Source organism: Podarcis muralis, chromosome 4, assembly GCF_964188315.1.
Source record: "Podarcis muralis chromosome 4, rPodMur119.hap1.1, whole genome shotgun sequence".
In the NCBI taxonomy this organism is placed as follows: Eukaryota; Metazoa; Chordata; class Lepidosauria; order Squamata; family Lacertidae; genus Podarcis; species Podarcis muralis.
Genome location: NC_135658.1, coordinates 84,323,484 through 84,335,377, shown reverse-complemented (window position 1 = coordinate 84,335,377; position 11,894 = coordinate 84,323,484). Strand labels below are relative to the sequence as shown.

General features: G+C 49.2%; 1 long non-coding RNA gene across 1 annotated transcript; it reads left to right on the top strand.

The window, feature by feature from the left end:
• The first annotated feature begins 601 nt into the window (after positions 1-601).
• On the top strand, positions 602-4,302 carry LOC114596528 (uncharacterized). The gene is made up of 2 exons (XR_003706546.2): positions 602-965; positions 3,605-4,302. It is a non-coding gene; the product is annotated as an uncharacterized LOC114596528 (long non-coding RNA).
• The last annotated feature ends 7,592 nt before the right edge of the window (positions 4,303-11,894 follow it).

Sequence of the window (11,894 nt, the reverse complement as noted above, 5' to 3'; positions counted from 1 at the left end):
TGAATGGGACTTCTGTGCGTTTAATTTGGACGAGAATGTTCCCCCCTTGTGCGCTGATGGAATTACAAAACAAATGTATTAATAACAACAATAACAAGCCTGATGGCATCAGCCTCAAAGACTGACCCGTTTTTTTAATGGTACACTTCTTCAGATGCAAGTCCACGGAAGTGCAGGGCGCAATAAATTTCTTAGGCTTTAAGATGCAACAGGACGATTGCTCTCGTTGCAGGAGAGTAACACGGGTACCCTTCTGGAAGGCAATGATGCTAACGCTAATACAAATGCTAATAATAACGATGATAATAATAATAATAGAGGGAGAAGGAGAAAAAGGCGTGTCAAGAAGCCTTTGGAAGCAGGGACTTCGGTCCCACCCACTCCATACGTTAAAAGCTCTCTGACACCACTTTAACCGTCATGGCTTCCCCGCAAAGAATCCTGGGAACTGTAGTTTGCTATGGGAATTGTAGCTCGATGTGGGGGTCTCTATAAAAAACCTGATACCCTTAGCGCGGGGTTGGAGCCGATTCGCCACCATCTTTCGTTTACATTTATTTCGCCCCCTCCTTCCCTCTATCAAAGGGCAAGAACTGGTGGGGGAGAAAGTTTGGGGGGGCGGGGGAGGCGATGGAAGAGGAAGAAGATTCTTTAGGGACTAAATTACCCAGAGGATAGAATGGCCGGCTTGTAAATCTGTCCCGGGCTCAAGAGTTTGGGAAGATGAAGGAGATGCAACAGGTTATCCCGGGGCACCGTCCCAGTTACTGGGGAGGGGGATGAGAGAAAAAGAAGAGACACAGAGAGGAAGGGAGAGAGGAAGGGAGAGAGGAACACACAAGCCCAGAGACCCAGAGACCAGCCTCACCAAATTTGCCTCGCTGTTTTGCAGTGGGAAGCTGTAGCAGAATGAGGGGAAGCCCCCCAAAACCACAATCGCATCCCCGCCCTAGTCCAGACAGTAGGTGGGTCGTTCTGCGCTAGCGCCGCTTTGCGCATCTTTATATTTTTTCAACCAGAACTTTGTTCCTCGGGGAGCACTTTTCATAAGGATAGTGGGACCCTCTCGCTCCCTGTCCCCACTTTATTATTTTGTTCCAGGGAGTTTATTTGGGGGGGGGGGGGGAGTCGCTTCCTCCTAAAGAGATGGAGACGTAAAATGAAGCGACCTCCCTTGTCTCGTTTATTCTCTTTGCGCCCCCGAGAGCGCACGAGGTTCAGGGACTGGTAGGTAAGCAAAGCGAGGTGCTTAGGATCCTATCCTTTATTCCCTATTTCTTGTATTATTATTTTGAAATATCCGTCTCTTCCTTGTTGTTTTTCGTACCGTTTGAATCCTTACCCTTTGGGGAAGGGCCAGAAATTATTTTTTTAATTACATCTATTTTTATGTTCCCCCTCACTGGGATCCCTTAAGAGCACAGGGAGAGAAATGGCTACCGTGTAAACGCGCTTAGGATCGAAGAAGCAGCGTTTTCAGATTCATTTTGGCGTGGCGGGGGGGGGGGGGGATTTCAGAAGAGGTCGTGTCATTCCCACGAAGTTCCCCATACCGCTTTCGACCTCGCCTCTTCTCTCTCCGGCCCCCAGCTCATTTTAACGGGTTGTTGTTTTGAAAGCGCGTTTAAAAAGGAAAAAAGGCGAAAAAAAGAGGGGGGAGGAATGTTCTCTCTCCTCCCTCCTACTTTCCCCAAATTCTTGTTCAGCATGTGCGCGACTTTTGATCTCCCTCTGTTTATTTGGAAGCCCGAGAGACACGTGACTCGGCTTAGGACAGATCCTGCCAAGCTGGTCTCTCTCCGTTTTGATGCCTCTCGCTCGTGGAGAGGGGGAAATAAGTGAACGGGGCAAGCTGCAGCAGAAAATGCCACCGATTTTAAGAGTCTAGATTTGCCTCCTCTGAAATATCCCATGTATTACCCATCAAACGGTAAGACTTGATAACAAGATCCCGCGTTTCCCCATCAAGCATTTATGAAAACGGTTTCATAAACTCTGTGCTAATTATCCTGACATCACCTAAATAGATTTCTTTGTTTTCCCAGCGCATAAAATTCTGGCTTTTTCTTCTTGGGGCCAGGAAACGCGAAGAACTCTCTCCAGTTCGAACATATATATATATATAGGAAACGTTCTCTGAAGAGGGAGAGTTTTTTAAAAATTTAAATGCGTGTAATTTTAAATAGGTTATTTCATCCCCGTCCACGATCCACCCACGAAAAAACGTGGCCAATCGCATGAGATGACACTCATATATCCTGGCTTTAACTAGAACAGGTGAATGTCATTTTTACACAAGTAGACCAATGGTTTTGCTCGGTTGCTTTCCCCGCAGCCAGATTCCAGACGCTGCGGTTGTTACTGGTTTACATTATCCTCCTATTAAAACCGATCGGTAGCCAAACGCTCAATGCGCCGCACTTGGACACGGAACGTCTTGGTTCGCGCGTTTCAACGGAACGTCGGAGCACAATGAACCCATTAAATGCTACTCCCGGATAACTCGGTTGTGGGGAAGAAGACATTAGATGCCCCGAGCAGGAAACGAACTGGAAAGCGCACTATTTCACAGCATTTCTTTAAGGAACAACCGGGAATTTGGGGGAATTCCTTCCCACCAGTGTTGCGTTATTAAACAGAATTAGCTCCTAAACGCAGACAACGACCCGTGTCTCAGACTTACACAAGGCCGACCCTAAACGAGACCCCAAGGCAGCCCAAAATTAATACTTTACACCTCACCCATCCACACACCTTGAGCTGGGTGCGAGAGGGAGCTGAGAAGGGTCTCCGCTTTCACAGGGATATGGGTGGTCAATGAAGGGCCACCGTGTTGCCCCTGGAAGCGAGTCTCGTCGGTTTTCGGTGGGGGGGGTTGACTCCCCAAGGTGTTTTGACTGTGCCACCCTAGTCATCAAACAAATCATGATGGTGATGACAGGAAGTCTGACTCCTCCTCTACTCCACGAACTAAGGAGGCAAATAAAACCCTGCACAATAGCCAACTCCTAGGGGCCGAGATCCATTCCACACACACACACACCCAAATATATTTGAGCCCCCCCCAAGTTGATGCCTTGCCACTCAGATGCTGCGCGTGCTCAACATCTTGTGATCGATTAGGCGGGGCGGGGCTTACCAATCCACCCTCCCAATTTTTTATTCAAGTTGGTACCCCTGCTGAACCCCGTCTGACTTAAGTGGTTGGGGGCAAGTCCCAGTGAAACCAGCAGGATTCTTTTTTTTCTTGAGCAAACATGCGCCCGACCCGGATGATCCATCTCTGTTAGACTTAAAAGTGTCACAAGACGCGGAGTCCGGGCCAGTTTGCAGCAGAAAGTTGTGTAGACTGTAGAAGATCCTTGAGTTGCGTTTGAAATGGTTCCGAGTTCTGTTGGCGTGCGCGTGCTCGCTCCAGACAGGATGCGCGCACCACGCCAGCTACTTCCCTGATCCAGCGAATATTTACCCCATAAGCAGATGGCATAAAAGAAGAGTTTGTTTGGGTCGTCTCAAATTTGGAAGGGGGGGACTCTTTCTTTGCGCCTACGCACCTTAAACGCTTAATTTCTCCTTCTTAAGCGCCTTCCCTTATGTTTTTCAGGTGTTGCGCAGAAAAAAATGTTCCCAGGGATGGGGCCCGATGAGGTCCAAATTGGTGCATCTAAAAATCCGATGGGAATAAGTGAAACTGGAAAGTGAAACACTGCCTGCGCATCGAGTACAACTTTCTCCGGGTATTTCCCCCGCTCTCAATAGCCCCCCACCCGGACATCCAGTTCAGAGTGACCTGTCTGTCTGATCCCAGAGAGAGAGAAGCAAACTCTCGCCTTCCTCCGCTCAGTGGCACAGCGAAGGGCTTCTTGGGTTTAAAGCAGTGACTCTCCCACGAAGCCAAGGAGAGTTTCTAGAGACAAGTCCCCCCCCCGGGGGGCTCCAGCTTCGTCTCCAGGACCTGCCCCCCAGAAATACTTCCGAGGGATCCAGTGAAGGGGAAGAGGGACTGGACTGGACTTAACTTCCAGCTGGACTGTTTCGCTACGACCAGCGAGGATCTGGCTGCAAGGAGGCGCTCGCCCTCCCGGATGGGACCCCCCCCCCCTTCGAAGAAGGTGCCCCATTTCAAACCGCGCCCAGCCTTGGGCTGCTTTCAAATGGAGAAAAGCCAAACGCAGTCTCAACAATTCCTCTGGAGCAATTTCTGCCCGCTGAAGCCTTTACAAACTGGAAATCCTGATTGCACAAAGTCATTGGCAAAAGCCGAACTAATAAAAAGATTACCTGGTAGCCAGGTCTGTTGTATTACGGTATTTTTTTTTAATCAATTTCGTATTAATGGTACCTGAACTTTCTCTCGGTCAAGAACTTTCTCTTGCATGTCCCTTCTCCCCCATCCAGCTGTGTGTGTATGTGTGACACGCACACAAAGAGACACAGAGGGTTTAAACTCCAACAAATTTCTGCCCGTTTCCCTCTCCCCCTACGGCTGGCACACGCCCCTCTTTTTAATATCGATCGCTCCAGAGTCACTCCGGTTGCACGCTCGTGCCAGGGGAGCGCTCTCTGAAGGCGTGTCTGTCGGGTCAGATTTTGGAGGAGGACTGAAGAGCAATATAGCAAACACCGCGCGCATACACCCGAGTGAGATCGGATTCACGCGAGGCAGCAGATGTGACCCGCAGCCACACCGGGGCGTCAGATCAAGGGCGGGGCTCTGCTCCGGCAGGGTAGCGCGCGCGGAAAGTCCGCCGAAACGCGCGCACCGACAGCTTGACCCAGTTGAAAAGAGCTGCCGGATTGGTTCGCGTTCTCGTTCGCTTCCTCAGGGTTTCCTCAGTGTCCCCTCCTACCCAAAGCACACACTGGAACCGGGGCGATAAATCAACTTGGCGCAACGGCGCTCCTAGCAACCCCCCCCTTTCATCTTGATTTAACAGCTTACAATCTCTTTCCATCTTTGTTAAAAACCTAAACACTTTCCATGACCACCACCATAGTGGAGTAGGAGGAGTAGGAGTAACAGATCTATCATTAGTACTACTAGAAAGCAATTGTAGCACCACTACTACCAGAATTACTTTCCTATTAGTTACCGGAAGTACTACTAGGAGTAGAATTTTAGGGGCAACTTGTAACTGGCGATCTTTCCTCTCACCCTGAGCACTTTTACTCAGAAAGAAGGTCTAAGGAGACTTACTTAAGAGTAGTACATGTCTTATCCAGTCCACAAACGAGTGTATGGGGGGGGGGGTGTCTGTCTGTCTTCGCAACAAAGGGGCAGCTGTCTGCTTTCTGTCCAGGCGGGGAGACGAGAGGCCTAAAGAGTTGTTCTGTGTTTTTGAGAGCTAATAAGGGGAAGCGAATCGAGGCACGTGCGATTGACTGCCTGGCTCAAGTTCTCCTCTTCCGGTTAAGGGACCGGTTACGGGGTTTTTTTTTTCTCTCTCTCCTCCTAAGGCGAACGGAAGGTAAGTTTCCATGGAATTTGCCTCCCAGCGAATGTGCGCTCAGGCTGGCTGGCGCGCACAGCCCTTGCCCATCCCTGGTGCTGCCACACAAGAAGGCTGGCTCGGTTCCCTGATGGGTTGGCTGTCGATGGCGCTCTTCAAGCACTGCCACACTTTGCGCGCTAGAGGACCACTTAATGCAGACACCGCCACCCCTCCTAGCACCCTGGCTTGGAAAGGAAAGACAGGGCGCTGGCATCCAAATTTGAACGGATGCCTTGGGGTCTGGGTACTATTTCTTCTCTCTGCGCGCCTTACATTCCTTCTCGGTTTCGACCCAGCAATTCTTTTATTTTTTCCCTGCTCCACCTTTTCCTCTTTTCCCCCTTCTCCTGCCCTCTTCCAGAAACTACACAGGTGACAGCTGTACCTGGAAGAAAACCTGGCAGATGTAAATGGCTCTTGTTAATAGTGTCCTTTTTTGGAGGAAGGGGTATTTTTATAATTATTATTTGTTAAATTTGTTAGTCGCTTTATCTTGTCCAAAGCGACTTGCAATCAAACAGACAGGGTTAAAGTTGAGATTGCAAAATCCCTATTGCGTTTTATTAATTTTTTTTTATTAACAGTAGTAATGCTCGCCCTCTTTTCCCCTTGAGTCTATCCAATTTCTTAGCTTTTCAAAGAGCGAGGGGGAGGGGCGACGATTTTTAAGACTACTAGTAGTATAGCGCTTTGCATATCCTTAACCGCCTAGGTCAGTAGCTCCTGCTCTTTACGACACCGGTTCGGCTCCCTTCAGAGCAACTGGATGAAGTTAGGCAAAATCATCCACGTCCCTTAGAAGGGGTGTGGCTTCTTTGTCACGCGTTTTCTCTAGCTTATTTCTGCAGAAAGTAGACTGAGGGAAGGATAACTGTTTATACACGAGATGTTACATAGGCGCGTGGGTTGAGGGATACTGGAATTTACAGTGGGGGAACAAACCAGCCTTATTTCCTTCTCCCATATTTTTTGGGCCAACTTTCGTCTAAATTCAGCTGGAGGCGGGGGAGGAAGGACACGTGTCTGTGCTTGTTCGTGTGGATAGAAAAAACGGCGGGGTCGGTGCAAAACAGCCCCCAGGCCTAGTTTTTCCTTTGTTTCCATTCCTCCCACCCCTCCCGCACAGCTTCAAAGGCTCGATTAAGACGTGAATATTCCCCATTGTCTGTCTCAAGTCAGGGAACGGGCTGCCCCGCTGGGTCCCGGGTTCACGCGACCCTCTTCCCCACGCCGTCATTCCTCTGGGATAAGTACCTCCAACTCAGCTTTGGATGGGCTCCCCAAGCTCCTTTGGGGATTTGCAGAGTGAGAGACTCAGCAAGAAAAGCAGCGCATTGGAGGAGCCCCATAAAACATCGCAAACCTTCCCCCCAACAAGGCCTTGGCTTGAACTAGATAGAGCTCAGCCCCGGAACCTGTTGCCAATAGCACGCGTCAGCTCGGCAGCCTGTGACGAAACTAGGCTGACCTGGGTGCCTCTGATCGTGTGCAAAGCGACTTCCCGTCCCAAACCAGGTCTAGAATTAGGGCTTTCGGGTCAGCTGTTGTAGACCCTACCAGGATTAATCCGAGGCAGACCTTTTCCCAGCCCCAGGAATGGCGCCGGGGGTGGGGGTGGGGGTGGGGTTGAGGAACTTTGCCCAGCTCCCTCCCATCCCTGTGCCGGCGCAACCCCGCTCACTCACTCACTCCGCATCCCCGCCGCATTCCCACGAGCGCTGCTCCCCTGTCTCCTCTGGAGAACCCTCCTGAAAATTGCTACTAAGGTTTGCAACGCGGCGGCCAGCCCTCCTTCCCTCTCTCCCACCCACCCACCAAACGCCATCCGATCTACTCTCCACACCATCTCCAGAAGGAAGGGTGATGATGGCCTGAGACTTTGGCAGAGTGCCTGGGGAGGAGAGAGAGGGAGGGAAGACCCCCTCTTTGCTGGGACAGTCTTCAAAGAGGGAGGAGAGAGGCTCACAGCGAATCTAGCTTTCCAGCAAACAAAAGTTTTGCAGCCGGGTAAAGTCACCGAGAGCCAGTTTCTCCTGCAAACTTCCCCGGAGGGCACTGTCTGGAGATTAACACACTCCGCTTTCTTTCTTTCTTTCTTTCTTTCTTTCTTTCTTTCTTTCTTTCTTTCTTTCGTGCGTGTGCGCGTGCTTGTGGCCAAAGTTACTTGGGGAACGGAACTCTCCTGTCTACTCCTTAAGCAAATTGGGGGAGCCCTTCCTGGGAGAGAGAACCCGTGTTTTCTCTACACAAGCCCAGGCCGGGGCTCTGCCTTCCCGCATCTCCATTCCTACGTCCAGGCACCCTCCTCCTCCTCCTCCTCCTCCTCTCTCTGCCCTCCGAATCCGAGGCCCTGGGAGAGACAGAAAGACCCTGCCGTGCCCTTTCTCTTGACAATCAATATCTCTCTCCTTTGTGGGGGCGAAAAGGAGAGTCAGAGAGGAAGAAAGGAAAGTCCTCGAGATTTACCATCATCTGTTTGTATTTGTTTAGCTCACGGAGAGCGCTGATTGACATGTGCCTTTCATCCTCTAGTACTTACCCCGAGGAGTGATCAAACCCTGCCCTTTGCCCTCTGCTGACCCGCCCCCTCCCTTGCGCTCCTCCGACACTTTTTTTTTTTTTTTACATGGGCCACCGGGAACCCGCGCCTTTTTTCTTTCCCCTCTAGACAAAGTCAAGCGGGTTTCTCTTTTCCTCAGCAGCCGCATTGCTTTCAATGGGACAACTGCAGAGCAAGCCTAGGCATGTTTACTTGGAAGTAAACCCCACTGTGTTCACTGGGAGACCAATTCCCTAGTTAAGAGTCTTTAAAACGTCAGCGTTCCTTCTCTTTTCTCCGCTCCCAAATCACTGATACTTGATAAACTTAAGCTGCAATCCTAACTGTGACTACTTAGAAGTAAGTCCCCTTGAATTCAGTAGGGCTCACTCATAGGAGCCAAATCATAGATGCTGATGGTCTTCAACCCCCCAATAAAATATTTGAGGGGACTCCCCCCCCAAGTCGATGGGCATTGCTATTTAAATGGTATGTGTGCACCGTATTATGTGATCGATTATGTGGGCGGGACTTACCTGCCCCCCCTCCATATTTTATTCAGCTCACTCGGGTAAATTGACTTAGGATCATAGCTGTCAACCTTTCCCTTTTTTAAAGGGAGATTCCCTAATTCCGAATAGGATTCCTCGCAAGAAAAGGGAAAAGTTGACAGCTATGCTTAGGATCAGAGCCTAAGCCTTATCCAACACCATATTTGCTCAGAGCTAAATCCCAGGGAACACACTGGCCCTTATTTGCGGTAGTTTATGCATCCATTGAGACATTGTCTCAGGCCCTCTCAAGAGGCAATGAGTGAGCACTTAAGGATCTGCCTGCCTTTCATGAAATACATCCTTTTGAGATTACGCTTAGACATTTGCGTCAATGCCTTGATACTAAACGTGGTTGTGAGCTTGGCAAGTTTGACCTGGCGTGATCCTAAATTGCAATCCAGAATTCCAACACAAACGTACTGGGAAGTAAGTCTCACTGGGTTCAGTGAAACTGGCTTGTGTGCTAAGTGCCCATAGTATTTCAGCCTTGGTTTCCTGGCTTTTCTGTGACCTTGCTTCTAAGTAAATGCGCTCAGGGTAATGGTGTGATAAATATCAGTTTATGCAAAGTAAATTCCATTAGATTAAATGCAATTGGCTTTCTTTCTTTCTTGCATTTCTATCTCGCCATTTTCTCCAAGGAGCTCATGGTGGCATGCAATTCTCCCCCTTCTCATCCAATCCCCACCACAACCCTGTGGGGTAGGTTGGTTTGAGAGGCAGTCACTTGAGTCGCTGCACAGTTAAAAGAGGAGATGAACTGTTATCCGCTCTTTATGTCTGGGTCGCCCAATGAACTTCCTGGCTTAGTGGGGATTCGAACCCTGGTCTCCCAGCTCATAGTCCAACATGCCAACAAATACATTTCACATGGTAACATAATACATCTAAAAATTGTCTTCCTATACCTGCAGTGCTTATGTTTATGAAATAAACAAGATTTTTGAACTGGATTTTTTTTAACTTCTCAGTCTTGAATATAAACCAGTCAGCTCCCAGACATAAAGAGCGGATAACAGTTCATCTCCTCTTTTAACTGTGCAGTGACTCAAGTGACTAATACCTCAAGGAAGCTTCTGTGGGTCTTGAAAGCTTGCTTTCCTACTTTACCAACTCCACCAAGTCTCAAAACTCTTTCGGATCGTAATATGTTTGGAACCCACCCTGCTAGGCACTGTAATTAAACTTGGAGCAGCTAATTCATCTAGTCATTCCTCCTGCATATTCAGAATCCAACTGCATTGGTGGACACTTACCCCTATGTAATGTGTGCATGTCTCTGGCTGAAACCTGTCGGTGCACCATTTGCAAGAGGAGGGAAAGAATACTTATACCTTGATATACTATACTTCTCACCATGATTTATTCCTGTCTTAGAGGGGAGGTGGGCAGCTAACCCCCTACCTTATTTTACAAGAGGGGTGTAGGAACAGGACAGTGTGTTGAACCTCCTTGAATGAACCTCATATGTGTTAAGTGTTATTGCTGCTACTGCTGTTATGATTACTGCAGCTGCTGCTCTTACTACAGCTAGTACTACCACTCAGGGCCGGATTTAGGTTTGATGAGGCCCTAAGCTACTGAAGGTAATGGGGCCCTTTATATGTCCAGCTGTCCTTTGTCAACAACAAATTGTCGCTGTTTTTTGTGTTGAATTTACGCTGTATGGTAATTTATGAACCTATTAAGTATCTAAAGCCATTTGCACATAACAAAATATGTATTTTATCAAAGTAACTGTTGAACTGAAATACAATTAAGAAGAAGTATATTAATAGAGAAATAATTATTAAACTCTAAGTTAATTTTTTTTAATAAAGCAAACACATTGGCATTTGGCAGTAACAAAAGTTCCTTTAGAAACACTTTGGCAGTAACAAAAGTTCCTTTAGAAACACAATTTACAATGACTCATAATTTTGGGGGGACCCCCAAGAGAGTGGGGCCCTAAGCTATAGATTGTTTAGCTTATATATAAATCTGGCACTGCTACCACTAGATTTACATCTTAATTTTGTTGGACTTTCTTCCTTTTCTGAAACCCCTTACTTCCGGAAAGCGCTCTGAACAGCCATTATGGCGAAAGCTCCATTCATGGGCTTAGCCAGGATTTATGTAAGGGGGGCAGGCTTTATGTTGTGTGGGGAGGCAGAACCTCCGTTACTTAAGTACTGTACTTTAATTGTCTCTGAGTGGTACCGAGCCGTCCTTCAAGCGCCACACCCCACTTTCCGAGCTAGCTACTATTCACACTTGAGACACCATTTTTACTACCTTCGGCGCGTTCACACAATAACAAGTTTATGGAGACCACCTGCCTAGCCTACACCTGGGCAGAACTTCTACGTGTGTGTGTGTGTGTGTGTTTTAGCTAGCGCGCGCAGACACAAACACACAGCACATCTGGCCAGAGAGGCTTTCCATCCGAGGCGAGGAAGTGCGCATCCATTGGTGGCTGGCTGCGTAAGGAGTGCGCCTTCTTAATTTCCTGGACTCCAAACGAAGCCCGCGTGCCTGTTGTTTGCACAACACAAGGCTCTCCAGAAAGTGCAAACACTCAGCCATGTGTGTGTGCGTGTGTGTTGGACTTGTGGCTGCGTCCTTGAGGGCCCCTTCCCACAAACTCCCCCCTTCCCTCCCACCCGTATCCGTCGCTTAAATGGCGTTTGATCGCTATATTTACTTCGCCTGGAAGGTCCCGCTTGAAGATGCTAAGTGACACTTCTGCTGCGCCCGCTTTCTTTCTCCCCTCGCCTGTCCCCCTTTTACGACTGTGGGGAGAGCGCCTGCTTTGCCGAGAGAACCAGGGAGCGAAGACAAAGGACGGCGAGAGCAGCCTTCATTAAGCGCCTCTTGCAAGAAAAAAAAAGTTGGAGAGACTGAGACGAACTTTCCTGCCGGGTGTCAGTCAGTCTTTATAAGGCTCTGGCGCTGCGCAAAGGCCCAACTGGTGCTCCTTTCTCCGAGAGCCCATTCTTCTTCCACGGTGCCCACGACCAGAGAGAGCGGCCTTTTGAGGCGACGGCAGCCCCCGAGGTGCCTTGTCTGGCGGGGGAGCAGGAGGCAGAGCCTGCTGCGGGGAGAGAGGCTTATAACTCTTGTGGAACAGGGGCGCATGTCAAGACGCGGGCAGCAGGCGCAGCCGGCAAAGCAAACAAGGAAGGCAGCATAGGGAAGGCGGGATGTTCCTAGGGATTTCTCAAAATGGGTGGTTCATGCGGGAGACCCTGGAGGGTGGGGGGCAAGGGGCGCTTCAGGGCCCCTAAAGGCATTTTGCCCTCCTGCATCTTTCCTTGCCCCCTTCCAGAA